This window comes from Rhagoletis pomonella, unplaced genomic scaffold (genome assembly GCF_013731165.1).
Source record: "Rhagoletis pomonella isolate Grant_MI unplaced genomic scaffold, Rhpom_1.0 Rhpom_scaffold_00006, whole genome shotgun sequence".
Classification (NCBI taxonomy): Eukaryota; Metazoa; Arthropoda; class Insecta; order Diptera; family Tephritidae; genus Rhagoletis; species Rhagoletis pomonella.
The window spans coordinates 23,493,700-23,506,067 of record NW_023458560.1 but is presented as its reverse complement, the minus strand read 5'-3'; the positions used below and the strand labels follow the sequence as shown (position 1 = coordinate 23,506,067).

General features: G+C 35.2%; 1 protein-coding gene across 2 annotated transcripts in view; it reads right to left on the bottom strand.

The window, feature by feature from the left end:
- The window catches only part of LOC118740524 (protein drumstick), a 48,590-nt gene extending 36,236 nt beyond the window's left edge, over window positions 1–12,354 (bottom strand). Inside the window, exon 1 of one of the 2 annotated variants that reach the window (XM_036472089.1) lies at window positions 11,978–12,354. The gene's annotated coding sequence lies outside the window, so the exon portion shown is untranslated. Of the gene's footprint in view, window positions 1–6,299; window positions 6,700–11,977 lie in introns of those variants that run through there. The other variant, XM_036472088.1, reaches the window with a different exon arrangement.
- Between the last annotated feature and the right edge of the window lie 14 nt (window positions 12,355–12,368).

Below are 12,368 nucleotides of genomic sequence, written 5' to 3'. Positions count from 1 at the left end.
TGGATTAACTCTACTAATGCGTTGAGTTTGTTTACTTTTTCCAAGAATCGAGAAAAGTTACACTTTAACACCCTGCAGCCGATAAAAATTGAGGCGGTACGACAATGACTGTGTGGCTATACTCTCCGTACATCATCGCTTGTTTGTGTCACTCGCGCTAGCAACGCAACCACAAATGCAGCCTACGTTGACGGACAATTGTTGCATTGAATGAAATGAAGGCGGACAGCGGTGGCAAGGTGCCATTACTTAAATGTAAAATAAAAAAAATTCCATACAATAAGCGAAGCGAGCGAGAAAAAGCAAAGCGCCGACACACGCATATCGCCCTACATCAGTACGAGTACATATGTATGTACATCGGTCCGCCGCTTCGTTACGATCTGAATCTGAATCGAATCTAATTGTACTAATGGCCCAAAATTCCAGTGAAAAAAACGCACACAGGCCAAAAAGAAAGCAACGCAATTGGCTATGTGTATGATCATGTGCTCATGGTAAGGTATTTATGCGGTTAACAATTAGAATTGCTGCAGGATTAAATCGAAAATAATGGTGTGTAACCAATACAAATCCTTAGCGCACAATGCGGCGTTCAAAATTGGTAAAAGTGGCTAACAATGAAGTAGGCGAAATTGAAAAGGCAATGTGTTATTATTGGAAGTGCAAAAGAAACGTGTTAAATTGTGCAGATAGTCAAACACGTACAAATTCACACTCAGTTGCATTGCTAGATCAGTATCTTTGTAGAATTTCATGCGACGTTGCTTCTAATTTTTCCATTCACTGTGATATGACACACTTGGACCGCTGAAGGAATGATCAAAGGATATTTGTAGCTTGCTTTGACATCTTTAGGTTTCCTTTTATCCGTTTTTGTGTCCGTGACAATAAGATTTTCAAGATTTTTGCTTGTTGGTGCTGAGCCGTAATTATAAGCGATGCTTACAAGATCTTCAGATCTAAAGATATTTACGCGGTAATTTACTCAGCAAGTAAGCGAAAGCGATTATGTGGTTTTAATGCGATTTTGATTTGATTTTAGATAAGACAAATTATTAAAAATGGATTTTCTGGAAGAAATTTCGAATAAAATAAAATTTTGATTTTTGCTACATCGACCGCAATCACTTTTTAGTTAAAAGATATATTTAAACATAGTTGAGGAACAAATTTCTCTTGCTCCAATACCAGCTGTCAATGGATTGTTATGAAGCATCGTTGTTGAAATATGAATTCATCAATTGACGCCAGGTGCAAAAAAAAAAACAGCGTAGAAGCGAGAGAGAGAGAGAAAGAACTCATAGACCCGCAAGGTTATGGCGACCGTGTTTTGGGAGATACGTGGAATTAAATCTGTCGACTATTTGGAGAAGAACCATAAACAATTTCTTTTCTATGATAAAGCGGCCATTGGTAAAGCAAGTGTGCTTCAATGGAAATGCTGGTGGAAGAGCAAAAAGGCCAACTAAGTGAACTACATTACAAATTACTTCACCATCCTCCGAATTCTCCATATAAGAAAACAGCTTCAATGAAGTCGTTCTATTGTAACTGAGACTAGATGAAAGTTTAAGAAAGAGTTTTAAAACTTAGGAATGCTTTGAAGCAAATACATCGCGCTTAAACGAAATTGTGTTAAAAAATAACTGATAAAAACGACGCTAAAGTTAGTGACAGCTTTTTAGACATTCCATTGTAAATTATGTCAAAAAATTGCAACTAACTTTAGCGTCGTAGTATAGCAATTTTCACAGACGGTTCAAATATGCGCGGCGGATTAGGATGGGGGTTCTTTTCCCGAAGTCCTGCCCTGAGCCGTTCATTTCGACTACCGGACTGTCTTCCAGGCTGAGGTCTAGGCTATAATGGAGGCTGTAAACAAACTTCGTATTGATTTGAAAGGTAAAGAGGTGTTCATCTTTAGTGACAGCCAGGCAGCAATTAAAGCAATGAGCTCCGTCACAATTAAATCAAAAATTGCGCAGGACTGCCGCCGATCTCTGCAAGAGCAGAACAGTCTAAACCTCGTTTGGGTTCCCGGTCATAGAAACATTGAGGGTAACTGAATGGCGGACGAACTTGCGATGGGGATACGACCAAACAGATTCTTCCGGGCAAAGAACGCATTGGTATGCCCTTCGCCACTTGCAAGCTGCTTTTAAGTGAATTTATCTATGCTCGCGCCAGCGAGAGATGGATGCAAACTACGACCTGTCGAATTTCTAGGCAAACTTGGCCTAGGTGGGATCGAGAAAGGTCTCGTAGCTTATACTCTCTAAAGAGTCATACAATCGGTGCTCTAACGGGTCACTGCTCTAACGGGTCACTTTTAGGTAGACATGCAGAACGGCTCGGAGTCCCTTACCATAGATGATGGAAAATTGCAAGAACTATGAGGAGGAGGAGACAGTCCTCACCTTCTCTGTAAATTCCCGGCATTATCGAGAAGCACATTGCGCTTTCTGGGGTCTCCTTTCTTTAATGAACTTGATAAATTGGCAGATTTAAACCCTAGATGTCTGACGAGTTTCGTCAAGGATTCAAAATGGTTTAGCAAGGGGGAGTGAAAATTCTTAGTCGTGGTATTACAACGGGCCTTTATTTCGTGGCCTATGTGTGTCCCTGCACAGCATTAGCAGCCACATCTCCGTACCTACTAGGGATGTTAATTTTTCAGCTTTTTCTGGTCCCGGGATTTTCGGGATGGCGTTGTCACCCGGATTAGTCCTGGGATTTAGATATTCATTACTTTTCAACAACTTGATTCGAAAAAATTGCTTCTATATTGTTTGAGAAACTCTCCTACCATGAAATAAATAATAATAAATGGGTTTGAAACCTACTTTTTTATTTAAAGTGGCGTTTTTATTTTTTCTCTCTGACCGCAGGATTTATTTTGAAGGACTTTGTAATTTCAGAGATATGATTAACTTCAAAAATTATTAAAAATTTCAATGCAATGTAGAATAAAAATATGGGTACCAAATGCAATAGGAAATTTCTTTAGAATTTAAAAAATTTAAATTTTTTGGATTCACAAGGACGAATACGTGATTTTTTAGCTGACAAAGTGAGAAGAAAGAAACTCGAGGATGTTATCGAGTTTAAATAAGCCCTTAACCAGAGACCATAACGATTATAATACTATGTCTCCATTGTGAGATTTAATGAAGATTTAGCCCTCTGACGAGATTTGACGTTAAATCTTTTGAGATTTACCATATAAAATTAAATCTCGAAAAGCAGTAGATTTAAGTTAAATCTTCGTCAAATCTTCAATAATATTGATCAATAAGTACAATTTGTTTGATGTGGCAACCACAAATTCACATGCCATAAGTCAAATGACATTTGTGTTTTCAATATACAGTTGAGGACATTGAAACATGAAAACATGAATTTTCGTATTTTTAGGGATTTTTATATTTTTGTTAGTTTGGGAGGAAAATTAGTAATACATATTTATATAACTTTGGTTGTAATAAATTAAGAAAATATTATTTTAAAAACTAAAAATTTAGAAGAAATGTTTTATAGTAATATCATGCAGAGTCTTCTCCGCTTTCTATTAAACATTTACGCGCTGCGACAAAAAATTTATAAATTTGGGTAATGGTTCTGCTTCGATGACATTGCACAGAACATCCTCTAGAACTCAGTTCGTATTCATGATATGCCAAAGGCCCACGATTGGATTTTCGGTTCCCTCCTATGAATAAGAGAGTTCTACAAAAATTTTTCTTTCCGCAAATGTTTTCCACCGTTTTGATAATTTTTCTTAAATTCGGGAAAATGATTCGGAATATGGAACCATTCTTTACGCTTTCCAAACTATATATTATACATACATATTTACCACGAATAAGAAGCCAATAATATTCACAATTCATATAATGAAATTCCGCTTGGTACCTTCCTTTTATCTGTCTGTATATCAATGTCCGCAACTGTATTTATAAAATCATACATAAGCAAACGTCAAATATTTAAAAATGTGAACGTCAAACATATCTCGATGTGGTAATGGAGACGGTTGTGATTTAGCAACTGGATTTATTAAATCTTAATGGATAAATCTCTCAATGGAGACATAGTATAAGAAATAAAATTAAATATTGCTCCATAATTATTATTGAACAATGGAAAAGTTGTTTTCGTCTCGCGTGTCTCGCGTCTCGTGTTTATGAGAATTTTTGGAAATTTGATTAAATTTTGTGAACTTAGTGTAAGCTTTGAAAAGTTTATTTTGGTGTTTTCTGTTATGGATCGAACTACATATATTTCAAATAAAAATTATGGAAGTGTCTATACACTAGCGAACGAATATCCACGGTAAAATTTACTGTAGATCCACGGTTAAAAATTACCGTAGATCAATGATAAAAAAATTACCGTAGATCCACGGTAAAAAATTACAGTAGATCCACTGTTAAAAATTACCTTAAATCCATGGTAAAAAATTGCGTTAGGTCCAGGGTAATTTCTAAGAGTGTCTATTTGCAGTAAATCCACGTGGATCTACGATAATTTTTGCCGTAGATTAAAATACATTAAAATTAAATTATTTCAAATAAAGATTATTGGAGGTAAATAAACAAACAATATCATTTTCAATTTTGCGCCATCTTTAAGAAACTATTTTTGGAGGTATTTTCAAATCGGTCCAGCTCGCTTAAATCTTAATATTTTTCCGAAATATTTTGTTGGACGTCTTAAAATATATGTAATATAATTTGTAATCCCGGTGGAAAAGCGCCAATTTTTTTTGGTGATACAGCCTAATGTACATACATACACATCTTCGCCCGGATAAATTAATGTCGTATATTACATTTGACGACTCTTTGGAAGTCGTGATTGAAGTTTGAAATCAAATTTCTCAAAAAACACGACTAAATGTAGATTTTGTCCAAAGTCTCAGAGAATGTTACTGGTTTCCGAATTTCTTAAACTATTTTGTTTTTATTTATTTTTGAGTTTATAAGGGATCTGCCTTAGTAGAATTTTATGGTATGTTACATTTGGCATCAATTTTACAGTAATTTTTTATGACATACGACAAAATGTGTACTAAATTAACGAAAAAATTTCACTGAATCAGGCAAGTTCTGCAATTCATTTCCGAGCGAATTTCAACCCCTTCCAATTTGAATTTAAAGCGCACTTGATTGAAATTGACACGGCCTGCCTGATTGTATCGGAAACTAAAAGAGATATCCAAAAACGGATAACCCCGTTTGAAGATCTTGTTTAATCTTGTATAACTCAAATATTAACTCAAATGGAACCAATTTTCACATACGACATTTATTTATACGGGCGACGATATGTATTTGTATTTAACCTATCAATACCTTTAAATGATCTACTTATTTACAATTACAATTCGTTGTACATATTCGTGTACACGTGCGTGTTTTACAGAAGGCCGCCATCTAAAGATTCTAATGCCGAGAACACATTGTTATCCACACATCCCATTTCACCGTTACCCGGAATTCCAGTAGCACAAACACACACACATCTACAAATCTCCCCACTAAAAGCATGTGTGTGCGAATGAGTAAGCGCTAGAGAACACAGATATGAATATGAATATAAATAACCCCACAAATGGCTAAGAACTCCACAAAGAAAAAAAAACAACAAACTTAATGGAGCCACCAATAGCAGTGCGTAAAACTGGTAGCTTCAACATGAGCAACAACATCGTACAGCAAAAAAAAAACCTCCATTCAAACATATAACCATAACAAGGCGCAGCGCACTAAAAAAACGATGGTTGTCGAAAGAGCGCGACTACGCGTAACATAGTTAGAACAACAACGGCGAACGGGGCAACAACATGGCCACATAACTGGCTACTGTTTACACAGCCAGAACGGAACAGCACGAACTGAACGAAGTTTAACCGCAGACAGCGGAACTTGACATAAATGGAGTTTGCAGAAGAATCAGAACATAAAAGCGTCACACACAGAAAGAACACAAAAAAAAATATATGAGAAAACAAAAATCAATGGTGGCGTAACACAGAAGTCGTATCGTCGTGAATGGGTGTACATTTGCCGAACCACCCATTGCAGCCGAAAGATGCGCGCGGAAACAGTAGCATGCTTTGATGTGGCGCATGTGCAAAAGAGCGGCGATGTAATACAAATAGCTATGGCGGCACAACGGTGGTGGCGTTATGGTGCTTCGTATGGAGGTTGGTGAGCAAAAGAACATAATTAAGCGGCTGTTGCATAGTATGAAAGTATATATGTATATTCGTTTATGTACGCATATTCACTTACCCCGTCTAAAGTCGCTCAATCAAACACCAAGCTTTTTTTTTTTAAATAATTTTTGCGCTGAATACAAAAGTCACGACAACACAACACTCGTTAAAACATATGCACGTAATATTTAATTATTTTAGTAACGAAAAAAAAAAATACTGATTCAACTTTAAGTTGTAAACTAGTTAACACTTTGGTATTTATGTAGGCACAGAGTTCGAATATTGATTTATTTATGTAGGTATGTACGTTTGTTGCTACTACTAGTATTGTAGCTATGTACGTCAACGGCAATGCAATTCAACTAACTGCGAGACAAGAAAATGAACGGTTGCTTACTACTCTGCTACAGATTACGGTCTGTGGTGCAGGCACGTCGGTAAGGCACGAAGATGACTGTTTCAATGAGATACGTACGTAACTACCTACTTACAATTTGGTGCGAAAGTGCCGACGTTGCAGGCCAACGCTGCTGCTGTTTCAGTTTCTGCTGCTCACTTGCTGACTTTGCTACACTACATATATGTACATACATACATATAGATAAATATATATACATATATACAGATGTAGATATGTATGAATGAATGGCTATTAAACACTGCGCTGCGTTGATGCCTTTCTTTGCAAATGCGTTATGTATGTACGTAGTAGGTCACACAATTCACTGTGATGCGCTACACTGCGCTGCGCTGCTCTGATGCGCAACTAACTGCCTTGTATGCGCGCGCGTTCAACTACCGAATTGAGTGAATGTTCTGTGTATGCGTGTGTGTATAAGTGCGTGCGTGCGTGCGCGTGTTTGTTGTGAGCGTAACAAATTGAGCGATCTATTTGAGCGTAACTGCGAGTGCAATTTGACTGCGCGCTGGACAAACCAATCAACTTGGCTGCTGCACACACAGAAGCCAGTAGCCGGCGCAGAGTGTTCTAGATGAAACTTTGCTGTGGTGTTGCTACATTTTTTTGTTTTTTTTTTGCTGTTTGGAGTACATAGATACATACATGCGAGTAACAAATATATAGACATAACTTAGAGCCGCCAGCAACCTGATATGCTCTGACAAACATAGGCATGTAGATACTTTTGTATGTATGTATGTATGTATCAACGCAAATGACTAACTCTGCGCGCCGCCAACGGAAGCTGCGTCCAACGACGGCCCAACCAACAACCAATCAAGTAGCTAGCATACCGAGCCGCCGATGACTAACTAAGCCCGAACTTCTCAAAGTCCAGTTGTATTGCGTTTAAGGGGCCACTTCGTGCGTTTACGTTCGTTCGTTTTGGGAAGGAGGCGCTTAAGACCGGTAGCCGAAGGTACCTACAACAGCTTGCTACTGGCTTACATGCATGTGGCAGCTACATATGTATGTATGTATGTATAACGACTTCAAACATTAATGTGTGCGCGTGGGTTTACAGTGTTTTGGGGTGACAATGGGAAGCGCTTAAAAAATAAATCACCCAACGACTGAGGAACACTGCGGAAGAGTTTAAACGGAATTTTTAAAAATTTCTATAAATTCGAATATATCACAAGTAGGGCTGGCAGTCCAGTATAACGAACTTTCGGAATAACGAATTTTCCGGTTTAATGAATCATCTAAATTATCTCATTGATTTTTATTATACGATATAACGAACGCTATTTATGGTTTTAGCTGAAACTTTGCGTTGTTCGCAAAAGCACAGGTTTCGTTAAGTCAACGGTAGTTTAACTGCAGAAAATACGTATGTAGATATATGGCTTGTTTTAACATTAAGTTACTTTTTGGATTAAGGGATTTGCAAAAAATCACAGTGGAGAAAAGCTAGGAAACTTATAAAAAGCAGAGGCGCATTGAAGACTTCTTCTGTAAAAAATAAATACATATGTACATAAAATGTTCGAATTTTGTTGTCGTTGAATTAAAGACAACACATCTGTGTTCATATGGAAAAGTAGCTTATGTCGAAAGGCTGGCTTTAGTATAATGCGGCATTCCCTTTACTCTATAAACGGCAAGGAATTTTTTGATGAGACTTAATAAGAATATTGACTTGCTAGTATCGGAACTACTTCTTGCACGTTTATTTGCCAAAAGTTCTTCAACAGCTCAGCGCCAGTGAGTCATTCGCAATCGTATGCTGCGAATGCCGATTTATACTAAAGCCAGCGTTTCGACATAAGCTACTTTTCCATACGAACACAGATATATTTCTTTAAACTGAGTGTATTTAGTTATTTAATTGAAAATATGTGGGTTTTATATGTCAAAACTCACTCGATTTAACGAATTTTTCGATATTACTATGCGAACAACATAATATTCGTTATATTGAATGTCCACTACATTTGTAAGTTACCTACACTCTACACTCAGAAAATAAAATGCATTTTAATCTCAAAACAAGCCCGAATCAAATATTTCAGTCACAAATGTAAGGTAACTCCGAAAATTCTTGAACGGAGTACGAAATTTTCATTTCAATAATTTTTGTCTTCGTCATAAGCTCTGTTTTCATGATTTTTGACATTTTTAAAAACTAAAGAATATATGTACATATTTAAAGAAAATTTAGAACGAAAATTTTTAAATTTAATCACAGTCGTAGATACTTGTTATAGAACAAAATTTTTCTCTGAGTGTAGCTGAAGCAGTATGGCAAACGGAAAAAATTAATATACATATATTCTCATCTATATGTTATAAAACAAGCTCCTTTTAACATTTTTTACACGAATATCCGAGAAAAAACTTTTTTAATTTTTTTTCGCCAAAAAAAAATATATTGCATAGGGAAAATCTTTTTGTTTTCATAAGAATTTTTCATTATTTTCATTATTTTGTTTTTAGCTTAAAGTTGGCTAATAAAAATTTATTTTTTTCGATAAAATGTAACTGCTATTTCACGATTTTTATTTTTCCATAGAGTAAGCTTAAAATTTGGATTTACATTTTTTCGGTAAAATTTAATCGCTATTTTGTGATTCTTTTTCGATTATATCTACCATAAACGTTGTTTTAGATTCAAAATGAAGTTTACATTTTATTGGTTAAAAATTACGGAAAAATTTAAAATTACCAAATAACGATGAAATTTCGTATTATGTTTTCTCAAATAAGGTCTGGATAATGTTCTTTCATAATTCATTTCGACCAAGCCTTAAATTCAGTTTATGTCTAAGGTTTTTTTAACGTAAATTTTATTAAAAATGTTAAAATATAGCTACTAAAAATTTATATATATATTTAATTTACCTCATTAATTTTTCTCTTTTTAACCGACTTCAAAAAAAGAGGAGGTTATCAATTCGTCGGAATATATTTTTTATGTATGTTACCGCATAACTTTGGACCACGTCAACCGATTTCCAGGTGGTCCCATACTAATTTGGTTTAGATCCGATCATTGGATCGCGAAGGAATTAACGGTACTTCTAAATTTTTATAAGAGAATTGAAGTCGGTTGTGTTTTTTGCTTAAAAATTACTTGTTATTGTAACAATTGAGGTGTATCGAGCCTTACAAAGGAATTTATATTGCATAAAGTTTGTTACGAACTTACTGAAGAGTTAAAATACAAATTTGTTAGTTACCTTAATTGCATGTAAATTTTAAAATGCGATTTCGTCTTTACACCAAAATCATAATTTTTTCATTATTTTTAACCGACTTCAAAAAGGAGGAGGTTATCTATTCGTCGAAATATTTTTTTATGTACATATGTTACCGCATAACTGATTTCGATAATACCTTTTTAAAGGAAAGGTGGTACCTCAGAAGTGGTCCCATCTTAATTTGGTTTAGATCCGATTATTGCATCATAAAGAAGTTAACGGTAATATTAAAGTTTAACATGAGAATTGAACCCTCTCGAAACATTTTGTGCTACACTTTACTAAAGTTTTTTTTTACTTGGTTCCAATTATGTCATGCCAAAGAATAATCAAATACTTTTTTGAGCTGGATGCTACGTTTTTTAATTGTTTTTTTTTTTTGTTAAAAAATCGGAGAAGTCCATTTGAATTTGTTAAAAATAAATTCTGCTCAATTTTGAATGACAATTAAATTACATTGGATAGGTATTAGGGTGGTCCCTACAAATATAAATAACATACTGCACCTCTTCATTTTGTTCTACGTACAAAATGAAGACATACACGAAAATATCAAAATTTTAAAAAATCATTTTGGGATTCGCTACCAGGGTATGAAAAAATTTAATTTTTTTAAATCGCAAAAAATCGATAGAAATTTTACTTTGACCAGCTATAACTCAGCGATTTTATGAACTTATATGAATAACTTTGAATAACATGGAAAATTTATCAGATATCAAGTCAATATTTTGTCGAAGATTTGAGATTTTTCAAACAAATCTAAATTTCTGCAAACCATAGCAGCGACCTCTAAAAATGTGTTTAAAATTTGAAAATTTCTTGGATGTAATTTTTTTGTCCGGCGAGTTTTTTGACTAAGACTTAAGATATACACAAACTCTGTTTGTAGATTTGGGAAAATGTGTACTTGTTAAATTATAGCAAAATCTACCAAATATTCGCAAAAAAATATAATGTAGCAGATATCTACCTATTTCAAATAGATCAAAATAGAAAGAAGTGCGATTTCAAATAAAAGTTCAGTCTCTATCGGACTTTTTTTTGCTTTTTTTTTTAGAACATAAGGGTGCGGCGGGCACAGATAGTCCGTACAATAAACATCTTTACTGTCTTTACCCGGAACTATAAAACTTATTATACATATTTTAAGAGTGTTTCACTAAGATATTAAAATTCATGTGAGTTGTACCGATTTAAATATACCGCCAAAAATCTATTTTTTTTATTAATAAAATTAGATTTTAAAATGATTTTCATAAAATACTGCCTCAGATGATAGAAGAGATGTATCTTAAAAAGTTTGCATACAAAATTTTAAAAATGTTATCAACGGCATCAAATTAATCGCTCATCATCACGCAAGTCTTAATATATTTCCGAATATAATAGATTTTATAATTCCAGTGGAAAACCCGCAACATTTTTTTTTTGGTGAGGCTCCCTAATGTACATTCAAAGTCACATTTTCAATCACAAAAAAAAACTATACACTTTTTAACAAAACCGACACACCGTGCAACCTAACGATTCGCTGGATACGGTAGCGACTTTAGCGTTGACGTTGCTTTTGACTGACGCCATTAACAACATTATTTCGACAAAGTCGAAGAAGAAAAACCGTTGTAGACATACGTTGGTATTTATTACCTAAGTACGTGCCCACTGTGCGGCTGTGGTTAGTAGTAGCATTTTATTTTTTTATAGTTTACGTGGAGTAAGTGATTGCGGTCAGCTACATACGATCGGCTGCTACACGATCATGTGTAGCGTATAGGTATGTATGTATGGATGTAATCACCTGAAACACCTGCACCAAACAGTAGCAAGCAGCCACTCTGCACTAACGGCGGCGGCTGCGGCGACGGCTACCATTGGTCGACCGTTACGCACTGCAAAGGATGTGCCAATCGGAAGTGATGAGCGCAACCAATAAGAGCTACTGGCTACTGTATGTGGTGGGTTGCCGAACTTAGTATGTACATACATACCTATGCACACTTGGCGCTTAGTGTGGTGGAATAACTTCTAAGTGCCTATTTTGTAAAGAAATTCGAAATGCAAAAAAAATGTTTAAAGAAAACTTACCAAAAAAAACTGCTGATTTTTACTGCCAAGTGTTGAAGTCAGTAGTGTTGAAGCTGCATAAAATTTGCTTACAAATTCCAGTTTTATGTTCCTTTTGCCGTCGCTTGCCAGTCTTTGTTTGAAGTATACGATTTTTCTTGCTTTCAACTCAAATTTTCACACGCGCATATTTTGTAATGACAAGCAATTATAACACTGCGTATGTCTAAAAAAACAAACGCTTGCTAATCGCATTCACTAAACTTTGTAAATAAAAAAATTCGTCTCAATTTTACAGCGCGCAATCGAAAACACAAAATGTACGGCGAACTTGAGCAACAAAAACAAGTTGCGCTTCGCCTTTGCCAAGTTACTCGTTTAAAGTAGTATTCTGTTATTTTATGATGCTGAT